General features: G+C 36.7%; 1 non-coding gene across 1 annotated transcript; it reads left to right on the plus strand.

The window, feature by feature from the left end:
• Window positions 1-2707: 2707 nt before the first annotated feature.
• LOC135681915 (uncharacterized) lies at window positions 2708-25803 on the plus strand. Its single transcript, XR_016144100.1, has 2 exons — window positions 2708-16112; window positions 16857-25803. It is a non-coding gene; the product is annotated as an uncharacterized LOC135681915 (transcript).
• The last annotated feature ends 752 nt before the right edge of the window (window positions 25804-26555 follow it).

Consider the following 26555-nt stretch of genomic DNA (forward strand, 5'->3'; position numbering starts at 1 on the left):
AGACTGAATTGTTTGGCATTCCATTGAGAATGTGACAAAGTTTTTATTTCAGCTTTGTAGTGTAAAAACAACATAGCCAGTATTAGGGTCAAGTATTTTCAAAAGTACCATTTGACTTACTCTTCTTCCCTGAGCTACTTCCCCAAAATCTTGACACCTCAGCTTCGCCTTGAAATGCTATTTAAGTTGACACAGATATTATTTCAAGACACTGAGCGTTAAATTATTATGCACTCAATCCATTTTCTACAACTAATATGCATTAGGAAATTCCAATTTATTTTTTAAGTCTAATGGCAAATGGTAGTATCGAAATTTCTAAAATAAATTCCAATAAATCTTATCTAGACCCTTCTATAATAACAGGGAAGAGTTTGTAAAGCTAGATCAATGCAGAATCTTTTTGGGGTGGGCTGAGTCCCTCTAGATATTACCACTGAATGGAAGATGCAAAAGTTGTCATGCAGGCCCTTGTTTGTCAACGTTTCCAGAAGAGCTGATTCTTTCTTTGAGGAATGGAATCACTTTGTTGGCATAGAACTTAAGATGGTTTGCCATCTCAAAGCTAAATGGTCCATTCCTTCCTTGCATCTTCGTCAAACATCCATGCACTGGACAACGTGTCTCATAGTAGCAATCGAAACTGTAATAACAGGAGTTGTTCTGAATTTACATATTAAGAACATGGCAAGAAACAAGCATTTCATATAAAAAAGGAAACACATTCCTGCACGGGAAAATGTGATAAAATTAGAAATCCTGCTTCTTAAAACTCCGGGAAGGCAACTTAAATTAACAGTTTAATTTTTAGGTTTGGCGTATGGGTGTTTAATAAGATTATCTTCAGTCAAGGATCAGGTATTTGAAAACACCAAATCAGGTACGCAAAATATCAATAGTGGGAAAATCGATACACTCTTTTGATATAGAAGGTAAAAAACTAACGATGCAACTAAGGTTGCAAATGGTTTTTGCAGCAACAAGCGATTCCTTTGTTCAATTTTGCCTGGAGACCCCAACGACCTATACACAAAAGAACTGACAAGAAATTCAATTTTTGGCTTGTGTCAAATCTAGAAGTCGAAAAATACCTTGAATCTATCAAGCAAAACAAGTCAACTGACATTGAAAATCTGCCTCTGTGTTTGTTAAAAGATGCTGCATGTACCGTATCAGCTCCTCTGAAACACCTTATCAATCTTTTACTTCAACTTTTTGCTGCCGACTGTGAACATGCAAAAATTGTACCACGTACTACCTACATTCACGTCCTGCAGAATTTTACAGCTGAAACTAACCACCACCCAAACTGAAAGACTTGAATCATTTTATGATCGCTCCACAAAAAATAATAAAACGAAATTAGGCGAACTGATTTTATTAATTTCATCCATTAAAAATGCAAATGACATCCGAGCATGTAACTCCTCCGCAAATGCATAAACAAAGAAACGTGATATCTTTCAACAGTATTTTGAAGTTCAAGACCACAGAAAAGTTCAAGACAAGAAATAACCACTGCTTGCTTAAACTTCCCAGGATTAAGACTGAATATGCTCGCAAGTCTTTTTTCTTCATGGATGCTAAAATTTATAATGAACTGGCAATTGAAATCATGAAAACCGAATCCTTCAAGGACTATGATAAACTTTTAAACACTTTTTAAAATGCATTAAATGTTTTTATCATCTCTGTAAATAGTTCATAACCAGTATCAATGCATTTTTTAAATTCAAGTAATCAAAGTACTTATGTAATACATTTTTATCATTCTTGTAAATAGTTCATAATCAATATCAATGTAAGTTTGTTTTTAGCGATTTTCCTATAGCAGGTTGTCATCATTGGCTCTAATGATTTTTGTGGTAAGCCTCATTGTCAAAACGAGGTCTTTTTTGTGCCTATCGTTGACTAATACATGAAGCACTACAGTCAAGAGGACTGGTCTTCCTAAACTTTCTGTGACCGATTTTTACAACGTGTCTCCTGAAGATAAGTTATCAGGTGAATTCTGCCTTAACTTGCCTCCATTTCTTGTCATCATTCTGGTCACCTTTATTCTCTTGAAGATCATACTTTTTTTCTATTAGCTTTAATAAGTGGTGTATTCGAAAGTTTATTTATATTTTTAAATTTCTCATCTGGCTTGAAATACATGAATCAATGTCACTGAGGATGAGATTTCTTCATCCATTGGAATGCATTTATTTGCTCATGGGCAAATTGCCATCATATTGTTATGACCTCATGCCACTAAAGCGCTTCACAAAGATAAAGAGGTTTATGCATTTTGTAGACAATGACATGTCAGAGGGACAAGCAGACACACTATTCAAGATAAACGCCATCATTGATGCAGTGCAGGATTAGTGTAGGAAGATTGAGCCAGAGGAATTCCAGGCAGTGGATGAACAAATCATTCCATCAAAAACAAAATATTCAAAGATACGCCAGTACAACTCAAAGAAGCCCAAGAAGTGGGGCTTCAAGAATCTAGTTCGGGCAGGTGGATCTGCAATAATGTATGAGTTTTTCATCTATGCTGAGGAGGATTCAAATGATGATCCACAATACAATTATCTCTCAAAAAGTGCCAAAGTTGCAAAGTTGTGTAAGTCACTGCCATGTCTCATGAATCATGAAGTTTTTTTTGATAATTGGTTCAGCACAATGGAACTGATGGGCTACATGAAGGATCAAGGGTTGTTAGCTGTAGGGACAATCAGAGCAAATTGCCTGCAAGATTGTCCACTTCAATCAAATTGCGTGTGACGATTATTGTGGATTATTGTAGATTATTTGATATGTTTGAGAGGACAGTGCTTGAGAAAGACTGTGCCTGATATAAAGAGAACAATGGACGTTACAGCAGACATTATATTTAAAGTGCCTTATTCGCGGAAAGATCTTTTGATCTGAAGAAAAACGTTTGAACATTATCATTGTGTCTATTTGTTTCTTTTCTCATTGATGGAAGGACCATTTAGTCTTGATGATAACATTAGGGTGGATACATTCTTTTGGCAAATAACCCTATTACATTTGCTGTCAGGTGTGGGATTTATATTCGAAACGATACTTGCAATACAGTATTCGAAGGTGCTGGAAACTGACCCGAACTCAATGCGACCAAACTCTGCTTGGACAAGCATTCAGTTATTCACTTACTAAAGGCAACACCTATATGTCATTGGAGCATACCATGGTGAATACCCTAAAACAGTATTTGAAGAATCTGTACGTGGAGAGAGCATGTATTTTATCAATGGAAGGTGACGCACAACTGTTCAAAGAGACGATAGTTCGTATACCCTAAATACCACACAGAGATGCATTTGGCTAACATTTATCTTACTGGACTTGTCATTTTAACACTAACGGACAGAACATTTCAGACAGTCGTTTATTTATAGTATTTGTATATAGAATCGAGGATGATTCCTTTTTTCAAGATGGGGAGGTATGTTATAGTGCTAGTTTAGATTTCGTTTGTTTTGCATCCTGTAACCTTAGTAATTTTATCACCATTCCCACATTCGATTGTTTATAATTCCTTTTGTTATCTAATTGCACCTTTAGATTCATTAACTATTTCTTTTGGGATTTTTAGTATCATTATTCAGTTTATGTAATTAATCTTGGGAGTAGTATATTTTGTATTCACTATTATTATGTAAATTTACGTAGCTATGTAGCATCATAATTAGTTCTTGTTTAGTTATATTTTGGGCGTGTTACATTTAGAGTTAGTTTTAGTTGAAGTTGAAGTTGGAGATTGAATTTGGTTAAAAGCGATTAGGTTAAGTTTTGATATTTTGTATATTTAGGTTCTCGACGTTTCACTTATGTGGCAAGATGCTTGTAAAATGCTTTTTATGGAATACGTAGCAGGACGATTTAGATTATTTTGGATTATTTGATATATTTGAGAGGACAGTGCTTGAGAAAGACTGTGCCTGACATTAAGAGAACGAATCCATGTTACGGGACAATAGTAGAGAAACATTATATTCATAGAACCTTATTCGCGGAAAGATCGTTTGATCTGAAGAAAGACGTTTGAACATTATCATTGTGTCTATTTGTTTCTTTTCTCATTGATGGAAGGACCATTTAGTCTAAACGATAACGATAGGGTGGATACATTCTTTTGGCAAATAACCCTATTACACTACCACTATTTTGCAGAATAATATGACTTTTCACAGAATCTTTTGTTGTGAGTATTAAATTTTATCTTCCCCCCCCCCCTCTCAACTTCCCAACCTGTGTTGAAGCCCGTGCTAGAAAGCTTTTTATTTCACAAAATGTTGGAGAACAATTTTCGACCATGGTTTCTTGTTAATGTCATACTGACTTTCTGGCCATTAAGGGCGACTAATGCTAGGGAAGGTTCGAGAAAACAGTTATTTTTGATAAAAAATCGTTTTAAAAATTGCTTTGCAGCACACCCTTTGAAGTTACATAAAACACAGGAAATATCAATAGGAAAACAAAAAGACTGATTAGCTTTATTCACAGCTTGGTTAAATTACAATAAATTTTCAGATTGCAGTTTTTACCACCACCCTGCCACAGCCATTTTGCATATCCGCCGAATAACCAAAAATTCATTAAATTTTAAGTCGAATAACCGAATAGGAATTAGTGAGGCCTAGTTTAAAGGTCGCATTTCTGTCACATCAAATTAAATTAACCAAAGGTGTGTTTCGTATATTAGCAGCAGCTTATATTATTTCCAACCAATTGCGCATGCGTAAAAAAGCCTGTCACTTGGAGAAAATGGCAGCCACAAACAGTGCCTCAAATCTCCCGTCTTTCAATTCTTTAAAATTAAATGATGAAATGCGCAAGATTAAAAAGAAAAAAGACATGAAGAAGAAAAGACAATTCACAATGTTGATGAAGGCTGCACAACAAAGAAGAAAGCTTATTTTGTCAGCTTTTCTATCAATACTTTTTTGGCAAATCCGACCACCTTGTCGATTCCACAACAGAGAAGTCATTTTCAGCACACTACAGGTTGGTGGGAGAGTACAGTGATGCCAGGTTCAAAGAAACGCTCAGCATTTCAAGAGGAACGTTTGTTTATATACTTGATCAGATGATGCCAGAACTCGAACGAATAAGCTTGAACAAGAGACCCCTACCTCCTGATTTCAGGCTGGCTATCTGCCTATACAAACTTTCAAGAGGAGATTACTATTTCACCATTGTCGAACTAACAGGTGTGGGTGAGGCAACAGTCTGCATAATTGTTATGGAAGTTTGTGCTGCGATAGTTCAGATTATGTGGGACTCTGAATTCTATGGCATATTCCCCCAAACTGAAGTAGAGTTAAGGAACTCAATGGAAGCCATAGAAGAACATTGGCAGTTTCCTTGTTCCTTTGCAGCAATATTTCAGCAGCAGCAATATGGATATTTCACCGTATTTCAATAAAGTGCCCACATGGTCTACAAGAATCTCGGAAAGATCGTCACAACTTTAAGGGATTTTATTTCATTGTATTGATGGCATTAGTTGATGCAAAATTTAGATTCACATGAGCAAGCTGTGGTTTCACTGGCAATAACCAGGAATCTACAATATTTCAACCCACACATTTAACCAAAACAATTACTCTTGGAAACATCATACCGAAAATTGCTAAAGATGTTGGTAGTGTAAAAGTTCCTCCTCTCCTATTAGGTGATGGAGCTTTCCCATTTCGCTCCTGGTTAATGAAACCATACTCCAATGCTTTTCTGAGTCATGGCAAGATGTATTTTAATTACCGATTAAGTAGAGCCAGGATGGTAACAGAAGGAGCCTTTGGGATACTGAAGGGACGATGGAGGGTCCTCCTTACGAAGTGTGCATGTGCTAAAGCTACTGTAAAGAGCATGAATTTAGCATGCATTGTACTCCATGATGAAAAATTAAATTAAGAGCAAATCAAATACACCTTGCAAGGCAACTAATAGAATTGAAAAAAAAACAAATTTTCTCTCAGAAAGGGGTTACCACAAAAGTGCAGATTTGTTCTCAATATTAGCTGATGAAGGAATTTTTTCAACTCAGTTTTTTTATGTTCTTGATTTAACTGTCACCATCAGGTCAACTGTTAATGTACCAGATACATTCAGAGAATTAGCAGTCAAACGGCTAATTGATATTTCACTGTGATTTGATTTCATTCATGTTGCATACAGGGTTGAAGAAACAAGTTGTGTTGTACGCTCTTGCTGAGAAGACAAAGACATACAAATTATTCTACTTGCCAATGAAGACCAAAACCTGCACATTCTGATTGAAATGGGACCAGCAAAGGCAGAAAGCTATTAGATCTTACACAATGTGAACTGTTGCCAGGACAAAAGCGACCACTTCTTGGACTTCATGCATTCACAGGAAATGATTACATTTCATCCTTTTTCAGGAAAGGTGTAAAGTTTAGTGCTGGAAACTAATTTAGGATTGTAGAGTTCCTAGAAATCTTTTCAAAATTAGGAGAGGTGAATGATATTTCTGAGAATCTCATTGCTGAAAAAGAAAAAAGGCTTACATGAGTTGATGATGCCTGAAGGAAGATATTTTGGAAGAATTTCACGAGAGATGAGAAGATAACAGACAATTAATCCATGGATGGATCGAGAGAATGGATTGAAGAATTCCGTCCATTCAAAAGGACTGTGTTCCTGCCACATAAAAGTTCTGTTGTATATGAATTTACGTGCCAGTGTGATTCTGGCTACGTAGGACGCACCACCCAAAGATTGGAGGATAGAATAAAACAACATGTTCCGTCTAATATTAGAAACAAAACCCATCCCCAAAGAGAACAGCCACTTCAGTCTTGCAAATCTAAAATTACAACTAAAACCTGCGATTCTGCCATCTGGCAGCATTTACTAGAAAACCCAGATTGTACAAAAAGCTATAATGGCGACATGTTTCGGATTATTGGTAAAGCCCGATCGTCGTTCCACCCAGCAGTTTTGGAATCTATCTACATAAGCATGAAAAAACAGCTACTGTGTAGACAAAAGGAGTTTGTTTTCACCTTAGGACTCCATTGGTAACATTCTCAATAGGCAAGCGGCACTGATTGGTCAACCTATAAAGTTATGTGCTTCGATCCACAACTGGGAATATATATTTCCTAGTGTATTTTCCTAGCAATCTATGTTCTGACGTTTTAAACTCTGAAGAGTGTCACACGAAAAGCTTTAGTTTACGAAATGTTTGCTTTTTTCAAAGCCATTTTCAAAGCCATTTTCAAGTTTTGTACCACCAAAAGATTGTTTAGACATTTAATCATTACCACCTTGTAAGAGTAGCATATTGCTCCATTTCAAATGAGCAAACTTTGTTGCAAGAGCGTGGAGACAAGCAAGCTGCGCAGCCCACAAGGGTCCAAGATGACCCAACAATGCATGGTTGGAAAGACAACTATTTATATGAATGGGTATCTGAGACATAGAAAATTTGTGAGCTTCTGATCACCAACGAAGAAATTGAACCAGATGCTGAAATGGCTGATTATGTGTCTTCTGATGAATAACTGGGACTTGGAAACTTTAGGTATTCGTGTTGATGAAGATGTTCATCAAAAGATTATCGATGATGTATCATTTAAAAGTCAATGTTACTCAGTACGTTTGCCCTGGAAGGCAGAGCATGGACCTATACTATCAAATTATAATAGTCCATTAGTAAACTCGAAAAACCAGTTAAGAAAACTACACCAGACACCTGACATTTTAATGCAGTATGTTGCCGTAATTAAAGAGCAATTAGAATCAGGTTTTATTCCAGAAGTAACTAAAGATGATGTAGCTACTGATGTATCCTATTTGCCTCATCAACCTGTTATACGTGAAGAGGCAGAGACCACTAAGGTCAGGGTTGTTTATGATGCTTTGTGTAAAGACAGGTCAACTAAAACGTCTTTGCCTACATGCAGGCCCAGCTTTATATCCTCTTATGTTTGACATTCTGATAAGATTTCGTGAGCATCCTGTAGTTTTGGTAGGTGACATTGAAAAGCCATTTTAAAATATTAAAATGCACAGAAGAGATTGTGATTGTCTACGTTTTCTGTGGGTGAAGGATGTAAATGTAGATAACCCAGAGATTGTAACATACCGATTTAACAGGGTTTTGTTTGGAGTAAATTCATCTCCTTTTTTGCTTAATGCCGTTATCAGGAACTATCTTGATAAGTGTAAGGAAGAAGATCCACAATTTGTTGATTGTTTAACCAAATCATGACTTAGTGACATTTTGTAAGGATTCTAATGAGGCTTTTTCTTTGTATGAGAAGGGTAAACTGAGTATAAGCGAGGGCAGATTTAAACTTAGGAAATGGAAGACAAATGATGAAATTTTATCTAAGAAAGTACTAGAAGGTGAGAATGAGGGCCAATCAAGTAAATGTAGTGTGGGGATTCACCAAAAGAAAGCAGATTCCATTTCTATTCAGGAAAATAAGAAGAAAGTATTAGTTTTACATGGGATAGAAAGGAGGATTTGTTAGAACTCAATTTCAATAAGATAGGGGAAAATAATGATAAGATTGTCCCAACAAAGCGCGGTATTCTGAGTACTTTAGCTACTTTGTTTGATCCTTTAGGCCTGTTAAGCCCAGTAGCTTTAGTTGCCAAGATCCTATTTCAAGATTAATGTTTGCACTGAGTGGTGTGGAAGTAGAGATAATTAAAACTAGTTTACACGAATTTGGTGATGCCAGTGGGAAGACATATTGTGCAGCCATATATATTGTTGTCGAAACTTCTATTGGTGTGTTTAGCAGGTTGATATGTTCCAAGACTACAGTCGCACTCCTAAAGGGTTTGTCTATCCCTGGATTAGAGCTCATGGCAGCAAAAATCTTAACAACACTGATGGATTAAGATATTAATGCGCTATGCTAACAAACTAAGATAGATGAAGTAAGATACTGGACTTACAGTATGACAGTTCTCTATAAGAATAAGTATAAGGGTGAGTGAAAGACATTTGTCCAGCACAGGGTTGACGAGATCCTTACGTTAACTAGAAAAGATCAATGGAGACATGTGGTAGGATTGTAGAACCCTGCTGATATAGGTTCGAGGGGTGTTTCCATTAGCAATCTTAATCAAAGAAGACTTTGGTGGTAAGGACCCTTATGGTTATCTGAAAGTATAGGAAGTGTGCCAAGTAATGTACTTGTTGAAGAGCTTATTGAAGCGAAAGAGGAACGAAAGTAAAGCTTATAATCTACCAAATGTTGCACCATTGCCAGATTTTAGAGTGAACTAAGTGCCACCCTTCAGCAAAATAGGAGTAAATTTTGCTCTTCCTTTGTATTGTAAGGGTGCAAGAAACAGCACAGCCACATTTCCTTGTTGTATAACAAGAGGTATACACCTTGAACTACAATCCTCGATCGGGCACCCTGATTTGTCTTCTGGCCGTTCACCTCGCACATCCAAATCCAGTAAGATGGCAGCTCTCGTTCTAGAAAGAAACATTCTGACTTGGTAATTACTGGCCCTTCTAGTTTGCCAAAGGCACAGATACTATCGAATTTTGATGTTGCCGAACTAGTGGTTAAATTTCTGGCTCTTGCGAAGGAGCAAAAAGACCTTGGAAAGGTGGATCTTGCCAACTTTGTCTTAGGAAAACCCGCAAAATGCAAAAATGAGCTGACCAAGAGTATGTGGAAAATAAAAAATGCATCAGCTACTATTTCACATAATACAATGTCACGAATGGCCATTGTCAGGGAAGCTCTTTTGGAACCTTGTGCCTATATGTGTGGTGGTTTGTGGCTAAACTGTGTCAGGGAGGTTTTAAGAAACAATGGGGTAAATGCTTTCAGTTTTGTGGATGCTGTTGACAAAAAGTTGCGGCAAACATTGTAATATCATGGTTGTGGGTCCCGCCAACTGGAGAAAAACTTTATGCTCAACCCCTTAAACGATATGCTCAGGGTATTTACTAATCCTGCTAGTACCGGCTATACATGGCTTGGCGCAGAGAATGCAGATGTCATCTTTCTGAATGACTTTCACTACTCACAGGAAATATTGGCCTGGCAAGATGTTGCTTCTTCTTGAGGGGCAATTATCCATTTTGCAGCCCCAAAGTCCACTTATGCCAAGGACATTATGTTCGATAGAGACATCCCCATCTTTGCAACTGGAAAAGAACCGATACAGTATCCTTGCGGTTGCAACTGCACCGATGAGCGAGAGAATGAAATGATGGACTGTCGGTGGAGATACTTCAATTTTCACTGGCAAAATGAGGAATGAGACGTAAGAGTAATTACTAAATGCAAACGCTGCTTTGCAGAACTGTTGATGCTCGGCTCGGATGCCTAGAAACTCTTCTTTGTTGATTACTTTCAATTGGTTATTCTTTAACTTAGTTAGTAGGTATTGATTACTTTCTAACTTTTTTATATTGAATACTTTCATACATGAAAATTTAAATGATAATACCATTACATAGATAGACTTTGATTAATATTTCGAGGCTCACTTATAGTAGTTTGTTCATTGGCACATTCCCATTGAGTATTGCAGGCCCCGTTAAATTAAAAGGCGTGTGTCACTTCTGTTTCGTGATTGTGACATTCATGACGATCCACTAATGGTTCACCATCCAGTAATTATAGGTTTAAGTATGAATTCCAACGATTGACTAACGATTCATTAACGATTCACCACAAGTATATAAGGTTTACAGTATCCTTTATAAACTGTGGTGAACATTTGGTGAACCGTCAGAGCCTGTACTTAAGATAACAAAATTAACAAAATTTGGTGAACCTTCAGTGAATCGTTGCTGAACCGTTGGTGAATCGCTGGTGAATTGTTGGTAGTTTCTTTTTATTTGTGAGACACACAACTTCCACCTAATTTTGGCTTAAACTTGATAATATTTTGCAAAACAGCCATTTTTGAGGTTTTGTTTTGAACAGAGGTAGTTCAATTTCAGACAGAATAATAATTTCATACAATGAACTGTTACAGATCAAAAAACAAAATAACAAAATCTACATGAACACGTTTACAAATCAATACTTGAGTCGTTCCCCTCTATTTCCAATAATTAGTTTCATTCTTTTGTTCATCAATTTTATGGAGTTTGTAGTTTTTAGGGGTATGTCTTTCATTTTACATCGTATTCTATTCTCAAATTCGTCCATTATTTCAACTTTGATGTTTCTTTCTATTGCAAAAAAGTTCTCTATTGGGTTCATATCTGGACTATGCGGTGGAACTGGCAGGAGAACTGAATTGATTCTTGTCATGGCCTCCCTTGATGCCCTGCTGTTTTGAGAATAATCTCCATCTTGAACCCAGATGCGAGATCCCTTCGCAGCCTCTTTGACCATGTTCTGGAAGTGCTTGTCCAGAAAACCTGCAAAGTAGTTTCCGGTCATTGTTTGTATTGTTGGCATATTGTGACCCCTTTGTTGTAAGAGAAAGCAACTATCATCTTAATGTATTTCCCTCCTATTCCGCATGCCTGTCCTTTCGCAGTGCAGCCTGGAGAGGTCCCTCTTTTTTCATTCCCATTACTCAACCAGCTGGTGCCATGGCCTGGCCTCGTGGGTTTCTTTTGTAAACGAAGCCAACCCCATCCAAATAGAAAGCAATTTTTGTGTCCACACATCTTTGGGGCAAAATTGAAGCATATTTCTGGCAAACTGGTCTGGCTGTTGTTTATCAGATTCGCTCAAAAGCCACTTTTCACGGGCCTGGAGAGAGAAATAACCATTTTATTAAGAAAAGGTGAAACTGTTCTTCTCGCCACTCTTCCATCCAGTAGGTCTGCCCTGGCCATTAGTCATTTTACAGTCCAGTTTGCATTTTGCCTTTGTAATGTGCCTACCAGCCTAAGAATTTGTCGTTTATCTTTTCTTGATAGTTTTTCTGGTCGTCCATGTGTTCTTTTTTGTTTCGGTACAGGCTCCTTTTTTATTTGATTTGAGAAGTTAACAGTACTGTATTTTTAACTTTTAACTCAATCATTCACTCACTCATTCACTCATTCACTCACTCATTCACTCACTCACTCACTCACTCATTCACTCACTCATTCACTCACTCATTCACTCATTCATTCACTCACTCATTCACTCACTCATTCACTCACTCATTCACTCACTCATTCACTCACTCACGTGTTGAATAGGTTATTATTTTTCTTGTTTCAGGGCCAATTTATGGCACACAAAATGATAAGGTAGATTTTTGTCGTAAACTGGAAGATTCTGTTTATTCAAAACCTTTGCTTTATAATGTTGTTTTACATTTGACCAGAAAGTAAGACAGTCAACTTCTTTATTGAAGTCTTATTTACCCAATCACTGTTCAGCAGTAAAGCGACTCACGAAAGCTAACTTACTATCAACATCAACTATCAATATAATGGAGAAAAACCACATCGAATACAGGTAAACTGACGGTCTCTATCACTTGATGATTCAAAATGTATTTTTGCACCAAAGAGTTACTGATTATCAATGTTTGTACTATGTATTTCTCCAAATATTTGAGATGATGTCATTTCTGCTTAATGATAACCCTGGAATTAAAATATCATCAAAATTGTGTAAGCCATCTGACTACTCTTAGTATTGTAAAAATGTCTACAAACATTTAATATTTTGGTTAATTATAGTTAAGAGGGGTTTTTGCACCATTGGAATCGTTCCCTCCTTAATAGTTGTTATACGACTGCGGCTGTGAAACAGATACTTTTTTCACTAAGACAGGATCTCTCCTTCTGCACACATTCTATGTACTCCATTGTCTTAGTCTGCTTCTCCAGGTCAATTGCCTAAGAAAGGAGAGGGTAGGGAAATAACCCCATGGCTCTGAAAAGCTTTTCAAGAGTTCTGAAAGCTATCTTAGATAACAGAGTGATTTATAAGCTTGATGTAGAATCTTGGGTCCTACCCCATTTTGATTAATACCATAGATATAATAGAGCTAGATAGCCTGCTCTATTGTTTCAGTCGGAGAATGGCAGTCCTCCTTAGTCTTTACTCCCTTCATGTAGCCATCAACCTCTGCCTGTGACTTCCTACCCTGTGTGAGAAAATGTTGCATGTTGAGTTTTTGTTTGGACTTTTTTCAAATTTTTGTTATGGGGGAAAATTCCCACCCCCCTCCCACTTTTCAACCTCTGCTGGAGCCCATGGTTCAAATAAATGTTAGCTCCAAGTAGGTCACAAAGATTTTTATATTCTTTCAAGAATTTCAACCTCTTAGGGTCTATTAGCATGGCCTACTCCTGGAGAAATTGCTTGCCCAAATTGATGAATAAATTATGATTATTTTTGAAATTTGATTTATAAGCTTTTCTACACTAGATGTAAACTGTTCAAGTTTGTGATGTTAAAGTTTCTACACACGTTTCAATTATTTAGGAGTGTATATACAATACATGAACCAGTTAAATTTCAGATTTGAAAAATCTGTTGCTATTTGTGCCAAAACTAAAAATATGATGCTATAATCTGAGCAATTTTTAATAAAATTGTATTATATTTGTAATTTCTTGGCATAGCTCTCACCTGATTGACAAAATCTTGTCATGTGTTTTCAACCTCCTTTGGCAGAAAATATTGAGTGAATAAATACTTTTAAGAAAAATTGGTATATTACCTGATACTCTAAGCTGGTGTTTGAGACATTGGAGTGTGTCTTGTGTGGAAAAAACACTTAGGAAAAAAAGGAATGCTTTGTCTGGATGATTTCTTAGCAACAGAAAAACTAAAAAACAACTTTATTGCAGGGGCAGTTGTGATGGTAACTGTTTGTACAATGCAGCATCTGTGGCAATTACTGAACAAGAAGAATTGTCTCAGGGCACTTACTTCAGCAGAGCTTTATCTTAATGCTACCTACTATGCATCCTATCCCCTTTTTTGTATCTCTGCTAGCGACAGACAAGACCCCTGGTCTTATTGGCAGGTTTTTCCAATTGTCACATTCTTTTGAAATGAGTGATCTGGTAACATCAAATCACTTTGAGCATGGGCAATCTGCAAAAGTTGAAGCACTTAAAAATTTTCAGGTTAAGAGATGGAGCCCTTTTATATGCTTATTAGCTTTAGCTAGTGTCATCAGGATACCGATACACACATTGTATCCTCAAACTTGTGGCATGATATCTGGAAAATGTGCAGCCAACATGTTTAATGCAATTTTTTATCCACGTTAAAGGCTTGATGGTAGCAATTCCCATATCCACTTGTTATGGTGTTTGAGGATTTTGAAAGACACATCAATCCAAATTTTAAACCCAATCATTTTGTGCCAGTTTTTGTTGGTGACAACTTTTCTCTGAATTCCAGTAATGCCACAACTAGACCTTCTCAAACTCTTGATGTTGCAGCTTCAGGAGTGAAAGATGACAAATCCAAATCTTCTGTCACTGCCTCTTTATCTTCATCGAAACAAAGCAAGATCTGTTCTATTCATCAACTGAATCATCTGATAAAATTATTTTGCCTGTAGAAACTAGCTCTTCTCCTGTTTCTGTACTTAAAACAGACAGTGCATTGGAAACTGCGGTTACAAATTCCTATGATATTGGTTCTTTTTTTGGTCAATCTTCAACAGCAGCTAAGAAGTATGGCCTTTGTAAAAATGTATGGGGACCAGATGCAAATTTTGTTTTTCCTTCCCATTCTATATATGTAAGTAAGTGGAACTTTTCTTTTTCTTGGCTTACTCTTGATGATGCATTTTGCCTTCCTTGTGTCATTTTTGGACGGAGGATTGGTGTAAATTCATCAAAAGTAGGCAAACTGGTGAAAAGTCCTTTCACAAATTTGTCCTGTGCAGTTTCTAGATTTAAATCACATAGCAAATCTGATATCCACCTAACATCTTTATTAACAATGCAGACCTTTCTAAATGTAAAGCAATATAGAATCAAGTCCATTGACCAAATCAGCAATCAAGCTGTAGATGCTCTTGTCACAAAGAATAGTTTAAAGCTTGAACCAATTGTAAAGATGCAAGACGAAACTTTCTACTGTGAGGACACAGGGATGACTCAAGCTATTACAACAAGGAAGATACAGGGAATTTTCAAGCACTTCTTGATTTGAGAGTTGACAGCGATGATCTGGTTCTTAAAGAAAACATTTTGATACTGCTCCTAAAAACGCCACATAAAGATCTAAAACTATTCAAAATGATATAATTTATTGTTCTGCAACCATCCTCAACAGTAAAATAATATCTGAAGTAAGGCATTCGAAATATTTGAGCATCTTAGCTTATGAAGTTTCTGTCTGTTCTAATAAGAAACAAATGCCTCTTGTGATCAGGTATGTAGACAGGAAGAACAACATCCAAGAAAGGTTTCTTAAATTTATACATTGTGACCAAGGTGTTACTGGAAAAGCTCTTACAGACAGGATACTTCATTGTTTGGTCAACGAATTTAATCTGGAAATTCAAAACTGCCAGGATCATTTTAGCATCTTAGCTGATGAAGTTTCTGACTGTTTTAATAAGAAACAAATGCCTCTTGTGATCAGGTATGTAGACAGGGAGAACAACATCCAAGAAAGGTATTTTAAATTTATACATTGTGACCAAGGTGTTACTGGGAAAGCTCTTACAGACAAGATACTTGATTGTTTGGTCAACCAATTTGATCTGGATTCAAAACTGCGGTGGTCATTTTAGCATCTTAGCTGATGAAGTTTCTGATTGTTCTAATAAGGAACAGATGCCCCTTGTGATCAGGTATGTAGACAGGGAGAAAAACATCCAAGAAAGGTTTCTTAAATTTATACATGGTGGTCAAGGTGTAACTGGGCAAGCTCTTATAGAGAAGATACTTGATTGTTTAGTCAACGGATTTAATCTGCATCATCATTCAAATGCCGTGATCAATGATGGGACTGGAAACATGGCTGGCAAGTATTCTGGAGTTTCTTCTGAAATCCTTAAATTGAATCATTTGCCTGTAAAGCTCTTGGATATTTGTGGTACCAGGTGGGTTATGCGTATTAATGGCCTGGCTACATTTCTGGAAATGTATGAAGCCATAGTTGAAACAATGTTACCCATCAGCCAAAAAAAAGATAGGGCTTGGAATTCATGAGCAGCTTATGCATCTTCTTTTTGGTCCAAGCTAGTGAATTTCAACTTTCAAATGACCCTCACTGTTGTAAGAAACTGCCTTGATTATACTCAGACAGCCACTGTGCAACTTCAAAGTATGGAGGTCGATATCTTGTTGGCTTCAAATGGTAAAGACAACAATTACATATTTGTAAAAAGTCCAAAATGAAATTGAAACGTAGCGTGGACAGTGACTTGAAGATGCTTGTGAAACAGCAGAGAAAGTTGAAGCACCGGTCTTTGCCTATAGGGTCTGCAGTACACAAAGATTTAGAAATAATGCCCCATCTTCTGATGTATCCAGTCACTATAAGAGCAACATTTCTATTCCTTTCTTGGACAATCTACCACAGCAGTTTCTGTCAAGATTTTCAACTGAAAATTGTATTGCCGTAAATGGTCTTTCCATAGTTCCAGCTATCTTTAGGTCAACTTACAAAGAGAGCTCCGGAAACGATCCATTCTTGATGCTGAGTATCTAAGTACTGCAGAAAATTTACCGCAACTGAAAAAAGTCAAGGCAATATCTTCTAAATTTAAAGATAGTAAGGAAAAAAAAAGTAAAAATACAACGTGTTGACAAGAAGTGGAAAATTGATTTGGAAAATTTTTGCACCCAGTATGCAGATGATCTTCGGGATGCCTCAAATCTTTCTTATGAAGTAGATTACTGTGAGTCTTTTTGGAGTCATGTAACAGATAACTTTTTGCCTGAAACAATTGCAGACATGATAAAGAAAACAAACACAATTTCTTTTCCCAAATTTCTACGGCACTGCAAATCTTAGCTGTTCTTCCTGTGACAAGCTGTAGCTGCAAAAGATCTGCATCAGCTATTTGGCTTCTTAAAACCCACACAAGAAGCACAATGTCCCAAGACCGCTTTAATGGACTCCCTAGCCTATATACAAAGATATAAAAATAAATACTCAGGAAGTAATTTGCTCGCAAGTGCAAGAGAAGACTTTCCCTCATCAACCTATTAAAATCTGACAATGATCTTGACAACAATAATGAAGCAATATATTCTGAAGTTTATTGATTTTATATGACATATTTGATAAGTAGTTTTCAATTTCATCTCTATTATCTGAGCTTATTGGTCTCTATTATCTGAGCTTATTAGTTCTGTCCAAAATTGCTTTTTGAGTTCAAAATATCGAAAAAATTATTCATTAGTAGAATAAAGTCACTTGTAGCTTTGCTATCTTGAAATCCTTTCATTTTGATGTTTCTTAGAAATGAAATAGCTGCTAAAAAAGAGTGGGACAGAGTTTGTGCAGCCACACTGACCTTCATTTTGTGGTTCTGCCACTTGACATGAACTGCTTTCAATTTGTTTCCCATGTGAAGATTATCCTTTTGCTGAACACGATGCAAAGCAATTATGTGTTCGCAGGAAATTATTTCTCCACTTGGGTGGCAAAATATTTTCTAAATCACCATAGGCATTTCTGACAAGTTTAATCATATAGCATACATCTAATATAACATTGACTTTTCAGCTTGGCTTTGATGGATGATCAAAGGTGCAATCCAGTTTTTCAACATTACAGCCCAATTTGTTGGCCATACTTCTATGTTTTTGAGAACCATAAAAAATAACAGCATGAACTTCTGCTCCTTTCTGAATTAGCAGGTTAATGGCCTCAAAAATTATGTGTTGCAAAATATCTGCATTCAATATTTGCAAGCCAGAAGCTAGCAAAACAAGGGCATTTGATGCAACAAGAACAAGTAGCTCACCCTTTAAGTTCCCATAGTCCACATGGCCAGAAAATTTAAAGTTTCATTTGTCCCATTGAAGGGTTTTTTTTATTGCCACCTCATCAGCACTGAGAACACAGTCTTTTTAGCCTTCATTCACTTTTTGCTCCACCAAGTCAAGTGGTTATTGCAAAAAAATCCTGGCTCACATTCAACATTCACTGACCATGATCTCAGGGTTGATGGGTGTGGAAAATGTAGAGCTTTCCGGACGAATCTATAGGCACATGGACTATAAAAATGCAATGAAATGGCAAATTCTTTTATCTCATTTGAATATGAAGAACCCGATGACCTGTTTATATTCTTACTTCGTTTTTGAATAATGACAATGTCATGTGTCCAAAATTCTTCAAAAATTAATTTCCAGACTCTTCGGAGAGCTTTTTTTGTTGCTTTAATTTTGTAACCAAGGCTTCATTGGTTTTTTGTTTTCAGATATTTTTCCATCAAAGATTTTTGATAATTAAATTATTTTTCTTTAATTGTTCTTGATACAATTTTTTTTGCTTTTCTTGAGGATGACTTTGTGGCATAATTATGATCCAATCTTGTTTGTTTTGAGCTGGGTATAGGAAGATCAACAGAACTGGATTGAATAATTCTTTTAGGGACAGATCATGGTGGTGCTACTTTTTTCTTTAAATGGTCAGGAAAATTAAAAACTGATGGAACAGCATCTTTTTTTAAGCATTTTATTTTCAATGAGGCAGCACCTGGTAAAGATGGGTCATATCGGTATTCAGTGGGAAGGCAAAAGTTCAAACAATTAATTACTGGTTAATAACATTGATAAAATGATATGCCTTAATAAGTTACCAGTAGATACACCCGTAAACTGTCTTGTCAGGCCTTTGTTACAAAAACTCAAAGGAACCATTTAAATAGTCACTTTAGAGGGTTCACTAGATTTCTTCAGTCTGAAATGTGGGGTTCAACACGTAGAAAGTTTTACCCGATCTAGTGCTCAAACACTATGAATTTAAAGAGTTTTAACAAACTTGTTCTTTTTCTTCTAATTTTGATTATTACAAGAAAGGAAAATGCGGCAACAAAATCATGCTAAGAACAAACTGCACGATTTTCATAGCTTTGTTTAAGTCATTTTCCATGAGACCTCTTTTTTTTCTTGGCCTCCAATGTCCCAGCCAATACATAACTTTTCAGCCTTATTTCATGAGGAGGAGGCAGGAAAGCTTTTCGCCACAAATTTTGAAAATAAATTTATGGAAAATTTACAGACAAATTCAAAAACTGAAATTTGGCAGAAAATTTCATGCAAACTCACTGCAAATATTGCAAAACAATATATCGACTGTTCTAAGAGTGCTGTTACCAGACTTCTTATTGAATGGTTAGTATTTCTAGGGTACACGTGTGAACGCTGACTTTGCTTTTTCCTGCTTCAAGCTTTCCAAATTTTCTTCCAAATCTTCCACGTCTTCCCCTCTTCCGATTCCATCTTCTGTCCTTCCTTCTTCACCTGCGTTTGAAGTCATGCTTCTCGTCAATTGGCCTTCCTCTGTCCAAGTTTGTCCATGACAAAACTACCCTCTGCTACCAAATGTTTGGAAGACTGTCTGCGACTTTTGATCCTTTAAGCCCGAAGGCTAAAAACTAACTAACTAACTACAAATAAGAACCTAATTTATACTGTTAACGATGTAAACAACTTTAAAATATTGTCACTAGTTTCATTGTCCATTACGCAAGGGATTAACAAATACTGTCCTCTAAAGACTCATTAACACTTTCTACCAACCAACCATTGTCCAATTTAACGCAAAACAATTTGCTCAAACAACTATTGTGTCCAAACGCGTAAACAAGTTTTTCGAATAACAATTATTGTTCCAATCAACAATTGCAAAAATGAAAGTATCACATGTTTGTCTTCTGAACAACTCTGGAATCAGGAATGCAGTTCCCAGATCCAGCCGAACAACTCTCTGGATAAGTCTATATACACTCAGAAATGGTGATCCACGATAAAATGCTTTAGCTGCTTTGTAAATGCCAGTTTTTTTCCAAAAAGAAGAGCTGCTACCATGGGGTTTATACCAACTTACACAGGCAAGCTGAAATTGATCAATCTGACCTGTTCACTATGGAATTGAACCCTGTTTCATTAACCCTCCATCAAGCAAACTTGTTGAAAGTTTTTGAAAGATACTGCAGTCTATCTCCAAATAAATCTTTAAAACAGGACTGCCTCTAAATACATTTCATAATTTGTTATCTTCCTTTTCCTTTGTGGTGGAAGCATTTTTGGTGCAAGGAAATTGTAATCGCTTTCATGCATTTCAACAAACCTCTGGCAATTAAAAGTACTGTCCCCTTTGATACCTGGTTCTGATAGAAATTCATCAGCCCACATTCTTTCAATCTGCTGACCAGTTGAAGATTGCTATATAATGTCTGTTTCTGCCAACTTGAAAAGTGCTGGGGAATTCCTGTTGTGCAGCATTTCAAAGTTCAGTGGGCAAGTAATAAAATGCCAAACCAACAGAAAACTTCTGTTCAAGAACAAATCGTTCAAAAACATCTTTCTTGGTGTTCCTGCTACTAAATGGCAAAGCTTCATTAGCCTTTCAGAAGCAAAGCACCAATAACCATGACATGGTCCAAACCATAGAAATAGGAGGACTAGAATGTGTGCTCTATTTTTTCCGCTCCAAAACCAAAGCCGATGCATGGGGAGGAAAGATGGTGGCAACAAGAGGGCAGAAGCAACTTCTCTGGAAATGTGGACAATTAACATTTTTGCTTTGGCTTCAAATATCATTTCCCGCTGGTTGAAAAGGTAAGATGGTTGTATCGGATCTGTGAATCAAAGTTTTATTCATTTAACTTATATAAATGAAATTATACGCACTTCCGGTTGTTTTAAGGTTATTCGTTATACTGAGCTGTATGGGCCTAGCCTGGCAATGTCATACTCCCTACCCGTTATTCTTCTTATACTTAATACTCTTTCATTAAAAAGAAAGAAAGACAGCCTTTCTATGGAGTAATATTTAACAAAATTTATCGGCAATAACGAATTCAAAGTTGATGCAATACCTTAACAAAAATTGACTAAGAACTTCTTAAAGAAGCCTTCCTTCCGACGAATTAATTTCTCTAATAACGGTGATACGACCATGTACTATTGCAAACTGTCTGTACTTTCTGTATTATTAGTTGCTAAAACGAAAAATGAACTTACCAGCAAATGTTCAAAACAGTACAATTTTTTTGACCAAATATTGATTTCCGTATGAGTCTGGGTCAGAAGTTCATGGCATTTCCACTATCAATTAAGGCCAGGTTACTTTACCGCCACCTGGTACTCGATGTTGCCTCAATTATGACTGACCCAACTCAAGAAGAAAAAAGAATTTACTCATTGCTGAATAAAATGGTCTTTGTCAACTCATTTCTTTTTGGTGCCTGACTTTTCTTTATCATTCTTTCAGTGTAAATGCGCCCAAACTGATGGAGGAAAAGAGTAAGATAAATTTCAACAATGCGTTTTATAATAGTTGTTCATCCCTCATGTGGCTGTCTAAAATATGGTTTTCGATGGAATGCTGTTGGATTGACAGAAAAGTGGTATTCTTTGTTTCTAAAAGCACAGAAGCTGTTATAACAGATATAACAGTATGATCTTTGATATAACAGATTTTGAGAAAGATGTCCACCTGCATAGCTCTTTTCTGGCTAATTTGTGCACAGTGGATACAACAGTGTAGACAGAGTTAGAAGGCATGATCAAATTGCCATAGTTTTTGCAGAAAAGGAGTGATGCCTTGCTTTGATATTCATGGTCAGTTTCTAAATTATTAAACAATGCTTCTACACAATCAGAGCAATCAATAGACTGCAATAGCTGGCAAACTATGTAACCAGAAATATAATACATGATGTTTGAAGACATCAGAAGTCTTAAAACTGAAGGATCAATTCTGCCACTATCCAAATTGTGTTCTTGAAGAGCTACACAGTTTGCAGTGCTTGGAGCTTCGATCTTGTTTTTTAATAGTAAAGATCTCAATACACACTTTAGTTGCAAAGCAGATGGATTGTTATTCCAGCCAAGACAACCTTCTTGGAAAAATACATTTCTGAGAAAATCGATGTGTAAGAATGTATTCAAATGGGGATATTTTTGCTAATGGCGAGAATTGATTGAGCAGAGATACAGATATCCATCACAAAACATTTTTTTGGACAATGCATCAATGGAAGCCCAGAAAAGTCTATGGAATATTTTATGCAAGACTCTATTTAATTTAGGGTACTTTTCTCAATTTGCTTTTTTGTGTGTTTGCCAAATTTGCTTTTAAAATTAAGCATATCAAATCGATTACTCATCATTAAGATGATATCACTAGTTGCCTTTCTACCTTTGAAGTCATTTAGCTTCAAATTTCTTAGAAAAGTAATGGCAGCAGACAGAGTGACTTAAAGTTTGTGCTGCCACACTGACCTTCATCTTCTGGTTCTGCCAATTGACATGCCTAGTTTTTAATTTGTTTCCAAGATAAAGCACATCATTCTGCTGTGTTTTATATAGAGTTAGGACAAAATCCCATCAGATTTTATCCCCATTTGGTGCGCAAAATACTTTCCTATCACTGAAAGCATTGCGTGTTAGTTTAATCATGTGGCAGACGTCAAAGATGATGTAAACTTTTTCATTAGCATTCACTGGATGAGGAAATGAACCATCCAATTTGTCAATATTACAACCAAGTTTCTTTGCCATCCCAATATTTTTAGCTGCACTATCAAAGACAACTGCATGAGCTTTTGAACCAAACTCACTAAGCATTTTAATAGTTTCCTTGATAAGTTGACAAAACATATCACAATTAAGGTTGTTTGTTAAAAAGTATGCAATGGGGGCATACCATGGCTACTTAAGACCAAAAATCATTATGAATAGGGCATTGGTTGCAATATTATCAGACTTTAAACAGCCATTATCAACATTGCCCTCAAATTTTTGTTTTGTTGGGTCCCATTTGGTTTCCTCTCTCATGCTCATTTCATCAATGATTACCACACAGTCTCCTTGACCCTCTTTAACCTTTTCTCCAATGAAGCTCAAGAATTTTTGCAGAAAGCCTGGCTCACAGTCAACATGGGCAGCCCAGGCACGAATTTGGTCTCTTACCAAGGCATTGGCATTCATGAGGTCATTGATGCAGACACTGGCATATGTTTTCAACTCAAAATAAACATTGAAAACTGAGACAATAATTGATTGCAGCTCTAGGGCTCCCGTGGCAGATGTCAAAGATGATGTATACTTTTTCATTAGCATTCACTGGATGAGGAAATGAACCATCCAATTTGTCAATATTACAACCAAGTTTCTTTGCCATCCCAATATTTTTAGCTGAACCATCAAAGACAACTGCATGAACTTTTGAACCAATCTCACTAAGCATTTTAATAGTTTCCTTGATAAGTTGACAAAACATATCACAATTAAGCTTGTTTGTTAAAAAGTATGCAATGGGGGCATACCATGACTACTTAAGACCAGAAATCATTATGAATAGGGCATTGGTTGCAATATTATCAGGCTTTAAACAGCCATTATCAACATTGCCCACAAATTTTTGTTTTGTTGGGCCCCATTTGGTTTCCTCTCTTATGCTCATTTCATCAATGATTACCACACAGTTTCCTTGACCCTCTTTAACCTTTTCTCCAATGAAGCTCAAGAATTTTTGCAGAAAGCCTGGCTCACAGTCAACATGGGCAGCCCAGGCACGAATTTGGTCTCTTACCAAGGCATTGGCATTCATGAGGTCATTGATGCAGACACTGGCATATGTTTTGAACTCAAAATAAACATTGAAAAACTGAGACAATAATTGATTGCAGCTCTAGGGCTATAAAAAATCAAAGTGATAGCAAACTCCTTAATTTTGTCTGAATAAGATGATCTAGCATACATTTTGTTTTTTCTTCATCTTTGAACGATTTTGTTGCCATGTGACCAAAATTGGAAACCATGGCTTTGGTGCTTTCTTCTGATAAAAGCTTGGTTTGATTCAGCTCAAGCATAAGGCCCTTGGTGGTTTTTTGCTTCCTTAAATTTGTCCTTCTTAAGTTTTGAATTTGTTGGTCTTTCTTTTTCAAACGGTTTTGAAGTCCCGTGTGATCTTGCATCTTAGGGCGTTTTGTGGACTTAATTTGTTCTTTTGTGGGAAGATCCTCAGTCACCACTTCACGCTTTGTGGGGTTTCTTTTTATTACAGTCTTCCTTTTTAAATGTTCAGGGAAGTTGAAGATTGATGGGACAGCAATTTTTTTCCCAAGGACTGGGAATAAGGTCAGCTTGAAGAGTATGCAAAGTCAGAATCTGTGAAATGATTGCCACAAAGGTATGAATTGGATGTTGGCACCCATTTGTCACGCTTCACAGCTTTTAGCCATTTCTTAAACAATTATTATTTGTGAAAAGGAAACCTGTATATAGTGAAATTGTTAGACAAAAGCCAATTCATAAGAAAGATTGTTAAACTTGAACCATACTTTATAGTGCCAAACCTAGCTTTGTCTGCCTTTGCAGCTAAAGATAAACAGCTTCTAAATTTTCAAAAAATGCTGAACCAGATGGTCCCAGGGTGCTTTTTAGCTTCTGCGTTTGGCCTTGTGCAGTGAAGCCATCGAAGCTAGTTTTATCTACAATGGAGTTTGGTATGCGCCCACAATCTGATGGCAGTCTTATGTCTTTCATGGGCTTGATGAAAATTTTCCGCCTTTGGTTCAATGTCTATTTCTTTGCCGAGAAAAAGAGAGGTTTACCGTTTAACAAGCCCAAGCAACAGAATATGCTCTGGATCTGCCGCACACATCTGTACGATGTTGAAGCATGAAAGGCGCAAGAGTTCTGAATACCGAACATAATTTCTTGTAGATATTTCTTTTGCTTCCGCTGCATTTTTAGCATTTTGAAACTGTTTCGCCTGTTTTCGGACATTTTAATTGGTACAACTGGCAACAACAAAATTTTCGTTTGTGAAATAACTCATTTTCCCCATAAATTTGCCTTGATTGTCATATTCTCGTTCAGCGTCAAACTCGCAATAACTGCAACCTTTAGTAGCTTTGTGTGACAAAAATTGGGACACCTTACGAACAGCTGAAAGGTCACATGATACACAATAAAGCATCGCTCGGACAGAAACACAGTGGCCTGCTGAAGTTATGGCAATAACATCCATCCATTCAAAAGGATTGCAATCCTACCAAACAAAAAAGTTCCGTCATTTATGAATTTAGGTGCCAGTGTGATTCTGGCTACGTAGGACGCACAACCCAAAGATTGTGGGATAAGATAAAACGGCATGTTCCTTCCAACATACAAAACAAAACTGCCCCTCAAAGAGAACAGCCTCCTCGATCTTGTAGGTCAAAGAACACTGTTAAAACAAGTGATTCTGCCATCGGTCAATATCTTTTAGACAACCCAGATTGTGCAAAACTCTATATTGACGACATGTTTCAGATAATTGGCAGAGCCCGGTCGTCCTTCTATCTAGCAGTTTTGGAGTCAATCTACATAAAAATGAAAAAGCTGTCATTGTGTAGACAAAAGGAGTTTGTTTTCTCTTTTGGGCTCCATTGGTAATCTTTCTTTAGGCTCGCGGCACTGATTGGACAGCTATACCGGTCTTGTGCTTTCGTTTTTCTGATTGGCCTATTTCGATACACAACTGGGTATATATTTTCCATCATGTTCTTTCGGAACCTTATTCTGACGTTTTTGCTCTGAGCAGTGTCAGACGAAAAAGCTTTTAGTATGTCCTAAAATGTTTGCTTTTTTCAAAGCAATTTTCAAATGTCATGTTATTTTCTTGATCTATTAAATCCATGAGGGTACTAAAGCATCATTATAAAAATCGTGTGTGACCAGTGGCATGATGTAAGAACAAATACGTATTAGCAAAAAGAATGCTTGGAAAAGTACAGTGTGACCGCGGCCCAATACATTTTTGCTTTGGGATTCAGCAGTCAAACTGCCATGGTAAATGACATGGTAAATCATAACCTCATCATCCAAAGCTAAGGCATCATTTGCAGAATCATCAGCCCCTTTAAATGTCACAAGTTATTAATTATCAATAGGCTTTCCAGCATATCTACACCCAGTGGCAGGCACCTGGGGGGAAGGGGGGTTTGCTCCTAATACTTTAGATGACAATGGTCTTTTGTTATAAAACAATAGGATAATGTGACGTCATATAACTAAAACAATAGGCCTGCCCCCAATTTTTTACAAAGTCTCAGCCTCTGATCTAAACTTGCATCTATAGGCGGGTTTACACGAATAACCCGTTAACAAAAAAAAATGGAAAAAACGAGCAGACAAGAAAGGAAATGTTTAACAGAATTTTCAAATCTGCAGTGAACGTCAGCTAAATTTACTTTAAAATAAGATTCTCAATGTTTATCAATGTTCGATTTGAATCCAAGGTGACTATCTCTATTATAGCATTTTGTTCAATTCTTGTTCAATTGTGATGCTGTTTTAAGATATAATTGCAGGCCACCCTCAAAGCCCCCCTGTTTATTCTGAATCCAACACTAAGTTTTCCAACAATAAATTCCTGTTAGCCGTTATTGGTCCATGTTCTTGCTTAGACATA

The sequence above is a fragment of the Rhopilema esculentum genome, chromosome 9, assembly GCF_057945365.1.
Source record: "Rhopilema esculentum isolate cy_ngs chromosome 9, ASM5794536v1, whole genome shotgun sequence".
Lineage (NCBI taxonomy): Eukaryota > Metazoa > Cnidaria > Scyphozoa > Rhizostomeae > Rhizostomatidae > Rhopilema > Rhopilema esculentum.